Consider the following 17,496-nt stretch of genomic DNA (forward strand, 5'->3'; position numbering starts at 1 on the left):
GCCTGTTTTAATAGGTGAATATTAAGGCATGTTTTCCTGAGCTCTGTGGCTCATGCATGCACTGGTAATCTCAGACAATGTAAAACTCCTATCTACTCGTATAGAAGCTAGATCCCTGTGACGTCACATGGAGTGGCATCGCCTGGGCGCCAGCCTGCCCTTCTGCCCTTTTTCAAATGAGGATAAAATTCACCCTTGCCATTCGTCTAAACCGGTATTTCTAGAACCAAATAGTTTGTATATTATGAATGCACTAATGGTGGGTAACGAATCGCTATCATTTCCTTTCGTTTTCTTTGATGAAGAAAACTACCCTATTCCACCTAGAGTAAATTGGATACACAAGGGGGGTGGGGCTAAACCCCCCCACAGCCCCTCTCTGGATCTACTACTGGATTATAACATACCAAAAGCGTGTAAAATATGCCCTAAGTTTGGTAATAATAGGGTGGTTTCCTATTCTTTAAATTGCCTAAATCGATACACTATTTACACCTGGAGTACGTATTTCACGATTTTAAAATTTTAAATGATAATATCTATTTTTCGCGATTAAAGGAAAGGAGAAAAATTTCAAGCACGCAAAAATGCGACGGCTAAGCATGTATGCTGTGAAAAGCCCGTGTGACTTCATTCTGGATCCGGCTGCCGTCGGGTGAATCCAACTTGGTACGACGCAATGAACGCCGCGACTATAAGGCTTCTGGCAGGTAGCAGAGTACCATTCTAGCAGGTATCGCTTGGCTTAGATAGGAATTATTAATATCCTACCAAACGAAGGAAACTTTCTAAACATAGGGTTAAAATAGGTGATTGTAAAGAGATGTTTCTCTGGGCTCTGTGCCACATGCATGAATTGGTAATCTCAGACGATGTAAAATTCCTGACTACTCGTTTAGCATCTCGGACCTTGCGACGTTACGTAAAGTGGCATAGCATGGTCGCAATCTGGCTTTTTTCAAATGAAATTAAAATTGACAATTAACATTCGGCTAAACTGGGAATTCTAAAACCAAATAACATGTATGTGTAATTTAAGTTATTAAACGCCTAAATGTTTGCATGTTTTTTTTTTTCTTCCGCGTTATAAATCTTACTTAGACTATTTAAATTGTAAACTAAATTGAGGGTATGAACAAATAAATTAAAAGTTGGTAAATAATTGAATCCGAATATGCAGCGCACAAAATATATTACGATTAATTTAACAAGGATAAAAAATTAATTCCTTCTAATCCGTGGCATTTTTAGCCAAAAGCATTTTAAAGGAAAAAATCTTGTGCCACCGCCACTCCATGTAGTATGATTCAGTGAAAATACACATACTAACTTAAGAATACAACACTTTATTAATTCTATGCCCTAAAAGTAAATTCGCGATGAAATTCTTCGAATAAAAATGCATAGTCCTAAGCATTACCTCACAACAATGCTCTCAGAAGCCGATAGCCGCGCGTTGCTAGGCATGCAGAATTTACACTGCTATCACCGCTTCATAGAGAAGACGAAAGCAGACGCTTACGAGGATAAAACGAAGGATAAGAAGATAAGACGAAGATAAAATGGGAAACGCTCTACGTAAGTACCAGAACAACTTCTGAACATTATCATACCGTGAAATACGCCTCTGAGAATGAGTATTTTTTTCTATTTTTGATAAAATACATCCTACGGAAAGAGCTGCTTAGCAACTCTGGTCTGTTCTCTTAAAAATCCTTTTACGTCGAGGACATTTGCATTTTCCTTGGTATTCGGGACGATTTCTCTATAGGAATAGATTACTAATGCCACGTATGAAGGTGTCATTTCCTTGCGTCAAATTTTCCTGACGGAATAAATTTACCGTAGTCGTTGCTTATTTAATCGATTTTATTTCCGGTAGGCCTCTAGCAAATCCGTTACATTCAACTATTTCTTCGAAGTCAAAATACGATTTATTTTATTATCAATCGAACATGTCCTCTAAGCGATGGATGCAAGTTAATGTTTGGGACGTTTTCATGGAATTTTTCTCCGTTCGAAGAGAGGTGTGACTAAAACATTCCTTTGCAAACACCTTCCCAATCATTTCAAAATAAAGCCATGATACTGTACGAGACAATATAGCTTGAATAACGGTAACGATTAGTTTTACATTCCCGTATGGCCATATTAGCCCCTCTTTAGGGGAGCAATATAAATTTAATCATCACGGTACTTTGAAATTTATTCTATTATTTAAAAAAATATCATTATTTATTTTTTCCTTATTTTGACTTCATTTAATACTTGTTAAAGTAATTCTTGAAGTGTAGGTCAACGTATGTTCTGCAAAAAAGTTATAGCCAATGTTTGCGTTTATTTAAAACCATCTTCAGAACTTAATTGTGTACATATTTATTGATATTGATATATTATTGATATTATGTTATTATTATATTTATAGATATATTATATTATGCACACAGTTAAGCCCTGATGATGGTTTTAAGTAAACAGAAACGTTGGCTATTACTTTTTTGCATTACATAAGTTGACCTACACTCCAAGAAATATTTTAACATAAATAACATTGTGAGGGGAATAAATTTTCTAATTTAGATAATTTATTATAGCCTGCATTCAGGGGCGCAGCTCGGAATTAAGGCTAGGGGGGGTTTTAGGCGCAACTAACACTTACGGGTGTGGAGGTATTGCAAACCCAATAGTGTAAGCAGGAGTTGCAGGGGAGATGCGGGGGACCTCCTCCAGAAAATAATTAAGAACAATGGTTCAAAATGGCAAGTTTTACGGCTTTCTGAGGGATTTTTGATTAGTCCTAGTATTATTTTGTAAGTAATACTGATCCAAATAAGTAAAATGGATTAAACTTAAATATTTCTCTGAGTTCTGGGGGGGGGGGGGTTTATCCCCCTAAACCCCCTCCCTCGCTGCGCCGCTGCCTGGAATAGCCATAAGTCTGATTCACAGGTGACGCAGGTATAAGGTACTTCGCATCCCAAGGGTACAAGAGAGATTAAGTATACCAGGACTTACACGGAGATAACTTGATGGGAGTCACTCGCAATACAAAAATTGTGCGAAAAATCCATGGAGAAAAAAATCGTTCGCCTCGGCTAGGATTCAAAGCAGGATTTCCGATCGAATTATGCGTTGTTCATAATTGCTCGTTGTTCAAATAATGCTACCAAGGCGTCATATTTGTGGACAAAGGCGGACAAGGACTACTTAGCATATGAAATCACAAGAGGACCAAATTTTGCGCCTCAGCCGGAGAGGAAGGCCCCGTGCGGACGATTTGGACTGCTTGTGGCATATCGAATGCTCAGCAGTCCATACCACCTTGCCCGGTAGAGTATAAGGAAATATCCAAAAGTGGGAATAACACGTCGGTAGCTCAACCGGCTAAAGCATGTACTGGAACGGATAGAGGGGGATCCTGGCTCGAAACCCGGTCAAGCGGTGAATGATGGTTGTTGCTTCTCATTGGATTTTTCGCACAATTGGTGCAATAGAGACTTGAGAACCTTACTAGATGCCCTGTTGCTGGAAGCTCTGGGCGATTCATGACTTGGAATGCTTCCCTTACTGAGATCGCAATGCCTCCAAAGCATCTTACACCAGGGCAAACAAATGACTATACAGAGCAGTGAGGCAGCGAGGGGGGAGGGGTTTTGAGGGATAAACGCCCCCCCCCCAATAGCTCACAGAAATTTTTAAGTTTAATACGTTTTACTAAATTGTATTGATATTACCAATAGAATAGCGTAGAGATTAATAGAATACCCCTCAGAAAGCCGTATAACTCACCATTTTAAACCATTTATTATTAAATTTTGCAATTTATTAATCTCGCACCTACCGCTTATCCTGGTGGGTATACCATACCCCACACACCCTGGTATTAATTGCACCTTATCCTCCCCCAGCTTTAATTCATGGCTGCGCCCCTGATAGGGAGCGCTTGCCCCCAAGCCTCTGTAATAAAAATTGGTTCGTTTTCGACCGAAACGTAATCCGTATGCTTAAGGTTCAAATAAACATCAGATAGCCGTGCTTAAAATTTTGTGAATAATCGTTTTCCAACCTCATAAGAGTGAAATTGCATACTTTTTATAGACAGTGTGCTGAATTACTACAGTAAACACTTGGTACCGCAATATACTTTTTCCGCTTAAAATTCAGTTTATTCACTAGAATATTAATCCCAAGAGTCTCCCGACTTTCGCGGGCTAAAATATACCGCCCCCACTAATCTTACGCCGTGACGTCATAATTCAGTAGGAGTCCAAGCTCAGTAACGTCGTAACGTCAGGTTTGAAAGAGCCACGTTGCGTTTAAGGGAGAACATGGCTGAAAGAATGAAAAATTACATGTGGTGCATTGTTCCTCTGTGCAATAACACCCCAGAAAAAATTTTCGTCTGCATTCCCATGGAGGATATTAGAAGAAAATCCTCGATGCATGCCGTCTGTCGGGATGAGCGTTAGGGAAAAATAAGAGTATAACAAACCTTGTGCTATGTGAGCGAACTGATATAACTGGTATAGCGAACATAGACTAGGTATCTGTCTATGATTTTCTTTCCTCTTTTCCGTGATAGGATGTTGCTGCCGAAGGACACAGCGGCGGGATGAGGAGGAGGGTCCGGCCGCCGAGGGCCCTTGCCCGGAGGAGACGGTGACTCCGGGGGCGGACGTGGAAGCAGTGGACAACACAAGGGAACCACCACCATCCACGTCCCCTGTGCCCCCGGAGGCGGGCACACCACCTTCGCCCGCCTCACCTCCTCCTCCGGGAGAAGAACAAGATCAAGATGAGGGCCCTGCCAGGGGGAGTAGTGAGGTGCAGGACCATCCAGGGCCAAACGATCGCCTCCACCGGTCAATGCTCCGAGAAATGGAGATATTGAGGCTAGATATCGAAGACTTGGTAGCGGAGATTGACCGGCTGGAGGCGATCATTGAACATCTGCTAATACACCTAGACCTCCAGGCCCTGGAGCAGAGACCGCCGCGGGTCGGTCCTGGAGGTGACCGGTAAAAACATCACCACCCATGGCCCGCGGTGAAGTCCGAAGTCCCACCTCATGAGGTAAGTGAACGAGGGGGTCAAGAACCCTTCCCCAAATACTTGCATAAAATTTTACCATCCGGATTGCTTTTAGGCTACGTATTTTTTCTCCGTTGTTGCAATGGTGCAGGGGCGCAGCTAGGACTTAAGGCTAGAGGGGGTTTATGGGCACAACTAATACTGGGGTTTCTGGGGCTGTGGAATACCCGCCTGGGTAAGGTATGAGGTGCGGGGCACTCATTCAGAAAATGTTCGATATAAATGGTTCAAAATGGTGAGTTTTACGGTTTTCGGAGGGATGTTTTATTAATATTGACACTATTCTGTAAGTAATGGTAATCCATTTAAGTAAAATGGATTAAACTTTTAAAAAATTTCTGAGCCCTGGGGCGTTTTATCCCCCAAAACCCACCCCCTCGCTGCGCCACTGCAATGGTGGATATATTTTAGATCCTTTGTGACTATAGCCCGCCACCCTCAGGTCGACACATGCACTAGATAAAATGAAAACTTTTGAAAATAACCTCTTTCTAAGAAATTATTTAGTTATCTTTCCTGCTAATTTAACCTGCTAAAATGAATTAATACACAAAAAAACATATTTTTAATGGCAAGAACTTATTTCTGTGAACAGCTTATGAAAATCCTTAATGACAAATGTAATTACAGTCAACGCACATATTATTAGTTTTTGAGTGACATTTTCTTTAATGTTAATATATGATAGAGTTTTAACTTAAATCAGTAAATGATGTCTATCTTCAATCATGTATATTCACTACTTCAGGGCCATAACACCTGGGCCAACTCCCTGCTACATGGGCGGCCAACCACCCAAAGGTAAGAGAACCTTACTCTCTTCTTATTTTTAATTGTTGCAGCTTTTTTCTAACAAAAAGTATTCATCCCTCTCTTTTAGAGCACTACAAGACTAAGATATGTACTTTCAGCTATTATAATAAAGATTATACCACCCCAATTAAACAGTGTAACCTACTTTTTTTGCCGCCTCCCCTCCCCTCTCTCACTTGTACTGACGAAAGGGCCTCGACCAGCATAACGAAGAGCAAAGTGGAAGGGCATGCGACAAAAAGAGGACATTATTTCTAAATGTCCCTGCTCATTCCTCAATATCTATTTTGGCATGTATTCTGCTGTAATCCTAACTTAGTACATTTAAAACCCTAGCAAAGATGACAACTGCAGGCAGACGGAACCCACATAGTATTATGTGTAGGGATGGTCGAATCAGATACAAATATCCGCAGATATTGCCCTTCATCGGATACATCGGATCCAAAGTCGCAGAAGACATAGGATCTAGATGCAAAATATTAAATAATAGCTTCAGTGAATTCAACTCCCAACAAGGCTTGAAAGAGTTCCGAATCTCTCTTCGACTGCAACGTCGCATGCAATTCTTGTGTTACTCATGAACCGTTTTGCTTGAAAACTCTCGCAAAGGCTACGTAGGAGAATTTCAGCCATGGAAAATAAAAAAGGAAAGATACGAATGGAACATATTGTGACTCTTCCCAAGAGATCCAACATTCATCGGGGGAATCTCAGCGTAGGTAATTTGAAAACGCATCTGGATTCGAAAATTTCCGATCAGAAAGATCCAGCTCCGAAAATCAAGGATCCGAAAAAAATCCTGGATTGGCCCATCCCTAATTATGTGGGTTCGATAATGCTGTTTACTGTTAATATGGGGTATTAATAATCCTGCTCACGGCAGTGCCCTGCGAGGTGCCTCCAGTATACATCTATGCTTCTTGCCTGAGAGAAGGCTTTGCCGCTTTGACTGCAATGCCCCTAAACACGTGCCTGTATATGTATCCTTAAGGTTGAACAGCCCCAGCATGCAAAAAACATTCACTCAAAGTGCCTATCAATTTCCAAGGGTATATATGTCTTATCATCATTAAAAAGGCCAATATGACATGCATTTTATCATTCTACTTGAAAAAATAACCAGGAGCAATAGCATGTGTTATAAGTAGAGCAAATGATCCAATATTCATCTTAAGCTGGCTCATGATGAATATCATTTAAATTGTTTTATTTTCAGCCATAACACCTGCGGCCACTCATTCCGCTGCGACATTAGGGGAATGACACCTGCCCCAGGCCTGCAGAACATCATCAAAACGGTATGAGATTTGTTCGTATTGTCATTTTTCCACATACACATATATATATTCCATATTCCAAAATCCCAAAAACTATACACTGGCTCAGGGACTATAATTTGGAACTCACTCCGGATTAACTTAAGCCTTTGCATCAGCACTCAACGTATTCAAGCACAGGCATTTTAATATGTATTCAAATGACTAACTAATCCAGGACTATGTGGATGGAATCAAAGAATTACATAGTCTAAGGTATATTTTCATCACTGATGGACCCATTCAGTTTTTCAATCTCAGTCCTAACAGTTCCTTCCTCACAATGAGAACTTTTATGTTGAATGGGCATACCCAGTGGAGGGCAAGGAGGCAACTGCCCCTCTCCCCTCCCCAGAAGCGAAAATTTAGTTTAAAAAAAAGTTATGAACAAATTTTCCTTTTGAAGAAAAATAATATTAGCTGGAGTCATGAAAATAAAATAAACATCATTATTCTTTCTAACAAATAAGTATAAAAACTAATAAATTGCTGTCATAATTTCCTTAAAACTTTGGCTTCATTAGCCTTTTCTCTTCACAAAAGTTACAACTTGAATAACCAAAGCTAGTTCCCCCCCCCCCCACCTAGATTTGATTCTGGGTACAAGCATGGAAAGTTGTAATAATTTGGTACCAAAGTAATTACGAAAGGAATACAATAAGGAACATTTACATCTGGAAGAAAGTTTTGTGTCAAATAGTTCAATACCCACACCAATGTTCATGGCAGATGATGTGGTATACTTTTTTTTCTCCCTGTAGCCTTGCTGTTTCCTGCTGAGAACAATTTCCTCATGTGATACGTGTATGTACCCACTACAGATGAACTTTGCCTCTGATTTCCTTCATGCATTTTACCACCTTCTGATGGAAATAGCAAGTAATTATCCATCCCCATGAAGGAAATGGAGTGGTTATTGATTTTTTCATATTTTTTAATTCCATCGTGTGCATGATCATATCAAATTTCCAAAATATTATGACACCGGTGGTAAAAGTTCCATGCCAAAAATGTTTACCCTTCTGCAGGGACCTATCGCCTACCCTCTGGGAATCTACCTGTGTCACATGCCGCAATAGCACTGAGCACACGGCAGGGAAAGAAAAGAATGAAATGAAACTCCCTTTCTCAGCTCAGCTCACATGTTTTACTGAAAATCTTCTCTGCTACCAGCGTTTGAGATAGCCAATATATGTAAAGCCATCTAATAGTCATTGCTTATTTTGGGGTAATCTGCTGATGACATCTTAGTCATTGATAGTTAAATACGGATAACATCCTTACGGAATTATGTATTTCATTCAAAAGAATTAACAAGTAAATAGAAGAAATAGCAAAAGAGGAATAACCTCTTGAAATTTGTTGTATCTTTCCAGACACTTGATCACGTCTATCGTGGAAAACTGAAGGTCAAAAGTCAATACTTAATTGTCCATTTGAAAATTTGGTTGATAAGGTAATCTTGACCGGACCAATTAATTTCCCTAATTTTATGATTCTTGATGTATGATGAATTTCAATAATACATTACGCATGTTATCCTTTTTTCTCATTGCATGTGCAAGGCACGTAGCCAGGTAATATATGATCAAAATGACCTACTGAATCTAAATATGACATCTGTTTCCTATCATCAACCACCATTTTTGGGGGAAGTCCTTCCTCCAACTTTCATCATTTTGCTATCATTTGGTGGAATGAAAAGGATTCTTTAGCATTTATATTTCTTATTAGGGTTTTGAGAGGTACAAAGTTCTAAAAGATGATCATTTATGCTAAGGAGATAGAATTGGGGGGGATTAGTAAACAGTCTCCATTTTTCAGGGTCACATGGCATCATTAGTTCTATCAACATCTAGTTCTATGCATTTAATTACAGTAAAAAACCAAGCCTTCATCTTCTGTAAAAATTTCAGTGTTGACTGTCATGTACTTGTAGGAAAAAATTTTTATGCCCTTTACAAAGAGATTGGCACCCATTCACATGTAACTTTGTGCCATATGTTACAGCAGTTTGACCAAATACCAAATTTTGGTCAAACTACTGTAACAAGTGGTGCAGCAAACACTTGGAGCCCAATCCTAGAGCTCACGGCCAACTTGGCAGCCAGAGTAAAATTTATAAGCAGTTTGAAGAATTAAACGCTTAATTTGCTAGTCATTTCACCAAAAAAGCATAGCAAAAAATAACAACAATAAATCTTCACAAACGTCAGACCATCTCGGTGGGAGTGGGTTAAAGTCCTCGCCTGCCAAACCAAAGGTCGTGGGTTTGAGTCCTGCCCGGGTAGGTAGCCCCTACCCTGGGCATGGTTGCATGTGAAAGTCATCGTTTCATGTTACGTATTTCCCCCGTTGTGAAAGGCCTGAAATGAGCTGTTTTTTGGGCGATGTAAACAAATAAAATAAATTAATATAACAACCTTTGTCATATTGTTTTGAGAAACTTTATATGCAAAAAATCTTAGGCTCAAAAATAGTAATTCATCAAAACTTGAGGAAGTAGAACAATTTTACTATCGGGCAAAAACTATAAAGAAATACAGATTCAGCTGTAACAATGTCAGGGAAGGAATAGAATTTGCAAATGAGAATATTATATCCTTCTTTCACTTCCGTCTCGTAGCAACCATTACAATGTTGTCTTACTTCTAAAACTCTCTCTTCTTTTTTTCTCTTAGTTTGGGGCGGGATCTATTTTATTTTTCTTGTTACTTCCATTTTTTAATAAGCTTCATACTCAATTTCAGGTCCCATATATTCTGTTTGATAGAAGTACCTATTGTTGTAAATCATCCATTCAAAATTGTTTGTATTTGTTTTTTTTACATTCAATCTGTTTTTTTTTTGCATTGAAAGCAATGGTATATTATTTCTCCATTACATTTTCTCTTAGATTGGTAGACATCCGAAGGAATGATCCATTTTCTCCATTGATAATGGATCATACGCCTGTGAACCAGTTGGATGTATTCCTGCCTGAATCAATGAAGATTGCCTCTACTTGCAATAATTTACATCCAACGAGAATGATTTTTGTGAATGACATTGCCGCTTTTTTCTTCTGAAGGTCAAGGTGAAGATGATGAGTTGCAAGTAGCCTCCATCCCAGGCTCCCGTCTGGCACAGAAAAATATTGTTCATGGTGGTTTATCAACCGTTGATCTCAGAGGTATTAATACCTACGTTTCATATTATTCAACCTGTGCCAATTACTGTACGTTATTTTTATTAGAGTAGTATGTTCATGATTTCTTCAATATTCAAGCACATCATTTTTTACTTTCATTCAGGGGTGTACTTAACGATATTGAATCGAACCATTGCCACCTCTTAATATGAAATAATTTGTTCAGCTACCATTAATTTATGAATGATCACTGCCTTTTAAGCAACAATTACCTGAGCAAAATATTTTGCAAAAACATATACTTTATCTCTAGTACCAAATAGGGTAGTTTCCGATTTTTATTTTATTGCCCAAATGGAAAGATTATTACTCCTGGAGTACGAATTTCACACTTTTAGATTTTTAAATGACGATATCTATTTTTCGAGATATAATGAAGAGTGAAAATTTTCAAGTGCGCGAAAATGCGACAGCTAAGTAGGAATGATAGGAAAAAGTCCGTGTGACGTATTTCTGGTTCCCCTGCTGCCTTGTTTAGTGACCTTGGGGTGAGGCTTGAGCGCTGATACGACGCAGGCTGCTAGCAGGTAGCCGAGTACCCTGCTAGCTGGTAGCACTTGGCTTAAATAAGGATTATTATTCCCCTATCAAACGACAGAAATTTTCCGAACTTAGGTATTTTTAATGTGTGATTATTAAGAGATGTTTCCCTGAGCTCTGTGCCTCATCCATGCATTAATAATCTCAGACGATGTAAAACTCCTATCTACTCGTATAGAAACTAGGTCCCTGTGACGTCACGTGGAACAGAATCGCATTGGCACCAATCTGGCCTTTTCCAAATGAGGATAAAATTGACCGTTTCCATTGGTCTAAACTGGGATTTCTAAAACCAAATAATTTGTACATTATGAATACACTAATGGTGGGCAAGGAATCACAATCGATGCATTTCGTTTTCTTTGATGAAGGAAACTACCCTATTGACGCAAATAAAAATTTAATTATTGTAAACAGATATAATAGGTACTTATCACGCCTTTCAATGATACTTTAGGTCATCATAATAATTTACACTGCTGTTCTTCCCTGTCGCCTGTTCATTTCCTTGCAGTACATCAGACTAAACATGTATATGTTGTGTAATGAGACACATAATTTCTTGCTGTGTTGAAAGAGTTGAATACAAAATTATTTTTCTATTTAAAGAGCTACAAGCTAGATATACTAGCTATAGCAAAATTACTACTTACATGATACTGCTACTGGGACTTGATTCCTGGTAACAGGTTTCATGGAACAGGTAATTCATTGGTTCACCATTTCCTCCTGAAAAACTTTAATACATATGAGTCACGGTTTTTGGGCATTCCTCCGCGTTGTGTTGTTCAAGACAGTTTCTCCAGTCATCTAGCTGTCGTCTTCAGATCGGAATTAGTGATGCGTAAATTTCGCCGCCTTATATAGGAAATTTAGGGATATTAGGTCGGTTCTGATTGGTTGGATCTCAGGTGGGCTCTGATTGGTCATTGATGTAGAAGACCCTTTTCCATGTGTTGGCTAATGTGTAGCCGTCTTCTCTGTTGCAGTTCTCAGGATGCTTAGTTATCTTTATAGCTTCTGGGATTAACCTAGGTAACAGCTTTCATTATACAGGATTTAAGCTCATCGAAATCCACAGTGTGGCAGGGTTCTGACCACACGTGCTCCGAGACGGCGCGGCGGAACTGCTTGTTCTCCGTGGCGTGTTCATGTTCCCTTTCTACTGGTTTAGATAGATTGGCACCTCTGATCCGAAGGCGCCAGCAGGATGGCTGGAGAAACTGTTGTCCCCTATGTAAAACCCATCATGGAGGAACGTCTGAAAGCTGAGACTGATATGACGAAATGCCATGCAAACCTCACACATAAATGTAATACACGTGTCTAAAATGCACATATAGAAAAGCAAGTACAGAGTGTTCGGATAGCAATATCCTCATACATACTTGAATGAATCGATGATTGAGTGTGAAATAGTTTGTAGGTCAGTAATAACAGGTTTTATCAATTTTGGTACACCATTCCTCTATCAAGTTCTTAAGGATTCTGTCATACTAATATCCTTTTTTCATTTCTCTCTCATGTCATTTTAGATACTCTGCAGGTGTGTGCAGATTCTTATCCTCCTCACTTCTGAAGGACCACCCCCTTGCAGAATTGTTGAAGCTGTCTCCGCTCCAGTAGCAGCTGAATTGTTTTCTTCATCACTCCTTCTCTCGCTGCAATCCCAATGGAAGTAGCTGATTTGGTCACCTGGCTGTAATTTTGTCATTTTTTTGTGTTCCTGAGCAAATCCAAAATCCAATTTCCTAGTAGACTTAGGCGAAAGATTGGAATCATTGCTTCGTCCTCCTCATCGCATCACAGCGGAAGAGAATTGACTTAAATGGCCAAACATTCTATGGTTCATCATGAAAGGCTGTTTTTTGAATGCTAATTAGTTTTCTGGTCAGTAAAAAGATTCATCCAATATGCTGTATTTTTTCTTTCTCTTGCTGCTTCTTTCAACGCAATCTGAAGGAAATAAGTGAATCTGGTGGGCTGGACTCATTGATGGCTGTAATGTTGGCATATACTGACACTCGTAGTGAATCCTAATTCCCATTTGCGAGCAGTCTTAGGAGAAAGATTGGAATGGATACTGCCTCCTACTCGTCAAGTCACCGAAGAAAAGAATCAAGATGAGGTACTTAACAACAATTTTAGTTTCGAGTATTTCAGGCTGTTTTTTGGGCGACCCAACTGCCTCCAGGAATGTTGGCACCATTTTATTTGCAGATAACCTAATACTTTCATTGGTTGTCTTCTCACTATGATAACCTTGATTTGAGAATTTTCTCACACTATTGTTTGCCATGTGAGTTATTCCGAGCTTTTCTTTATTTTTAAATGTAAAAATGTATTTTATATCCAAAAAGATATCTTTTTCTCAGATAGTCTCATGTCGCCTTTGTGCCCTTATTGTGAGTTCTATGTGAAATTCATCAAATTTACTGACAAGTCTACCTAGGATTGATATGTGTTTGCTTTTTATCCTGAAGAAAATTATTAGCTTGAGCACCAACATTTTTCTTATAAAATATGTTGCGCTAATGCCTACATTAGTTTGTGAATAAGAATATGTTTCAAATTAGTCATTTGTTATTTCCCCTAATGGGAACATGATATCAATCTATGTACGTTTGTACGTACATAGACGGCTATGTACATTTGGTAACGTTATGGTCATTTTTTATTACCTATATTTATATGCTGTTATATTTTCATACAATCCTAAGGCTTACTGGATGAGGGAAAGTGATATCCAGAGGTATAGTGAATGTTTCTTCAGTCACAAATATAGAAGGGAGTAAGATGACCAGCATTCGAGACAAAGCTAATGTCTGCATTCCTTCTTCATAGCGTCTAGTCTTCACTTATATCTCGACGAAAACATAAATCCCATTACTTCGACTCTACCGATACTAATGCCGTCTATCTGTACTTCATCAAGAGGTTTGGGAAAATAACTCAGACTCCTTAATCCAGAGAAATCTCCGTGTACTGATCTAATTACAATCTGAGTATTTAAGGAATCAGCATGAGAGATGGCAGATGAGGAATCAGCCTTACTTGAGGATTCTCTTTGAAAAAGTATTACATAACACATTGTTCCTAAAGATCGGAAAACAGCGAACGTCACACCTATATTTCTAGGTGGAGATAGGCAAAAGCCTAGTGATTGCAGGCCTACATCAGTCATTTTAATTTTCTGCAAAATATTATTTCCAGCTCGATCTATATAATGGGCCATTTAGGTAGCCAAAGTTTGTTGACGAAAGATCAGGTCGGATTAAGAAAAGAGAGGTCTTGTGAAACCTAGGAAACTATTTTTTCGTAATTTGTGCCATGAAGAAAGAGTATGGAAAGCGGGACCGAGATGAACCTGACGCTGGCACTTGAAATTGAATGGAACCAAGGGGACCATGGCTTATCGTCCCATTCAACGGAAGCAGGATTGGGCTGAAATTGATCTTTATAATCCAAGCAAGCAGGAATCGGGCAGTCTCTGATAATTCTCCGCACCAATGGGATTCCAAATCCTGTCCACGGAGTAGAAAGTAAACACACAAGCCACCGTAAAACCCTATGCCCATGTTCATGATAAATTAGCTTCGCAATCAAAGCAGTCTCTAAAGTTGGAAGCATAAGGTATAGGAAAACACGTGATTGGTTTGTTCAAGAATGTCATAACAGATCGCGAGCAGAGTGTTGTAATGGATACAATTAGCTATGACACTGTACAAATTGCATCAGTTATATCGGAAGGAAGTGATATGATGTAGGGCAGCGAGGGGAGGGGTTGGGGAATAAAACCCCTCCCCCGAGCTCGTAGAATATTTACGTTTAATCCATTTCAATTAAATATTTGGATATTGCGAATAACAAATGTAAGGATTAATAAAATATCCCTCAGAAAGCCGCAAAACTCACCATTTTGAATCATTTATCTTTAAAATTCCGCAATTTATTAATCTCGCGCCTACCGCTTATCCTGGTGGGTATACCATACCTCCACACACCCCGGAGTTAGTTGCACCTAAAACCTTAACCCTTGGTGGCCTTAGTTGTAATTCCTAGCTGCGCCCCTGGTGATATGGGTTCTCTTTTGTTCCTTCTTTACATTAATGACATTACCACTGCGGTGACGAGCAAAATCCACCTCTTCGCAGATTATGTGATTATATTTGCAGAGAAGTTGATGGACAATGGTATTGGGAGATGGATTTGGCTGCCACGATTGAATGGCTCAGTGCTTGGAATTTATAATTAAGTCTTGAAAAGTGTATGGTGTTGAATTTTTGGGAGAAGGATACCTCTTCAGGAAGAGGTTACTCCGATAATGATATCCTAAAATGGAATGCTGAATTGGCAATATATTAAGGGGTCACAATTACTCGGGAACTTTCGTGGAGTGGTCACGTACGTGAATGCCAACCTTAAATAGGATATATAAGAATACTTGGAAATGTCACAGATAGGTGACAGTGATCAGCTACGTACCTCACTACAGTGAGACCCCACTGGGAATGTGCTCTTGGCGTGAGGGGCGATAATGAAATAAGTAAATTTAGAGCTTATATAGGGTGAATTGTAGTCGGAACCCTTTATTCAGCAATTGGGTAGTTTCCTTCATCAAAGAAAACGAAAGGCATTGATTGCGATTCGTTACCCACCATTAGTGTATTCATAATATACAAATTATTTGGTTTAAGAAATCCCAGTTTATAGAAATGGCAATGGTCAATTTTAACCGCATTTGAAAAACGCCAGATTGGCGCCCATGCGATGCCAATCCACATGACGTCACAGGGACCTAGTTCCTATACGAGTAAATGGGAGCTTTACATCGTCTGAGATTACCAATGCATGCATGAGGCACAGCGCTCAGGAAAACGTCTCAACTATCACCTAATCACCAATTATAGCTGCCTATGGTCGGAAAGATTCCTTCGTTTGATAAGGTATTACCAATCCTTATTTGAGCCAAGCGCTACCTGACAGCAGGGTAATCTGCTACCTGCTAGCATCCTGTGTCGTATCACCGCTAAAAGCCTCGCCCCAAGGTCACCTCACGCGGCGACAGCGGGAACCAGAATGTCGTCACACGGCGTTTTCCCAGCATTCAATTTTAGCCGTCGCGTTTTCGTGCGCTTGAATTTTCCACTTTTCATTTAATCGCGGAAAAAAGAACCGTCACCTAAAAATCTAAAGGCGTAAAATACGTACTCCAGGAGAAATAATATTTCGATTTAGGCAATAAAAAAATAGGAAACCACCCTATTGGCGGATTGGCGGCGGTGTCTAGAACTATTTTCTAAGTGGTTTCTTCGAAGTGATTGGCTAATTTTAAAGCTTCGGATTCCGCGCGTTACCGTCACTTCATTTCTGCTTTTCGGTTCACGGTGACTGCACCTGTTCAAGCCCATCATCTGATGTTCAAGCCGACTATTTTGATTCGTACCCTTTCGAATATGTGTGGCGAAAATACCACGGTCACTCGGTGGGTCCGGACGCTTTTGAAGGCTTCAAGAACGACATCATTGAAGTTTATACCGCTTGGGACAGAGATGGTGAAGTGGATGAAGACAGTCGTCCAAAATCGAAGGCAAATTAATTGTTTTTTCGGCGATTATTTTGTTGTAATTACAAATAAAAATCTGTATTAAAACTGCATTTTTTCAGTATTAATTTTATTTATTTTTTCAAAAAGGTTATCGTGAGCCGACCACGGTGACCAACCACGATCGCACCCAGATTTTTTCTCAGAAATGTGTAAAATAATCTTCGTCTACCGTAGTATTAGTTTAGACGTGATCACGAGAATAAGAAAAGGAAATCAACCTCAAAAATGAGGTATTAAGAATGTCATGCTTACCTCGAACCAGAAGTATACCAACGCTGTCTCGATGATGAAATGAATGGCACCACTTGCTAGGACGACTCATTGGATGCTTTTATTTTCCATTCTTCTAACCTCGAGACATTTTTATGAGCTAAGGATTTGCATGTCGGGAGATTTTTGCAAGCCGGTTATTGGTCACCATCTGCAAAAACCCTAGAGGTGGGTGGCGAGGTATTGTAGAGATATTGATATAGCTGACTGAATGGAAGTAATTAAGTCGGACATTAAAAATTAAAAATTCAATTTTTAACCGATATCTAATGCAACCAGCAAATATAATCATTGTGGATGAAAGTAATAGATGTAAATCTATAACGAATATGTTTACAGACGGAATGAGATTGAAAGAAGTAACAGTTAATTTACTCGGGCAGATCAACTGCAGCGATCAAACTAATCTCTCAAAACGGATTTGTCCAATTAATCGGTGGTCTGAAAAAGAAAACTTGTTGACTTTATACCCTAATATGAATGCCAAGCCTAAAGGCACTAAAGATCTCGCCACTTACAACAGGACACACCTTTCTTTCTTCATTGCGATAGGTCAAGCGCATTTTTAAGTATTTCAATCCCATACGAGTACAAAATTGTATTTAGTCATTGTTGCTCTCATAAATTTTGTAAAATAATCTTAATTCTTCTTTTCGATAAGCAAA

At 39.3% G+C, this 17,496-nt stretch overlaps 1 long non-coding RNA gene across 1 annotated transcript; it reads left to right on the forward strand.

Annotated features, from left to right (window-relative positions):
- The first annotated feature begins 4,586 nt into the window (after positions 1-4,586).
- LOC124160752 lies at positions 4,587-12,856 on the forward strand. The gene is made up of 5 exons (XR_006865232.1): positions 4,587-5,073; positions 5,840-5,892; positions 7,124-7,205; positions 10,120-10,395; positions 12,489-12,856. It is a non-coding gene; the product is annotated as an uncharacterized LOC124160752 (long non-coding RNA).
- Positions 12,857-17,496: the final 4,640 nt, after the last annotated feature.

This window comes from Ischnura elegans, chromosome 6 (genome assembly GCF_921293095.1).
Source record: "Ischnura elegans chromosome 6, ioIscEleg1.1, whole genome shotgun sequence".
NCBI lineage: Eukaryota > Metazoa > Arthropoda > Insecta > Odonata > Coenagrionidae > Ischnura > Ischnura elegans.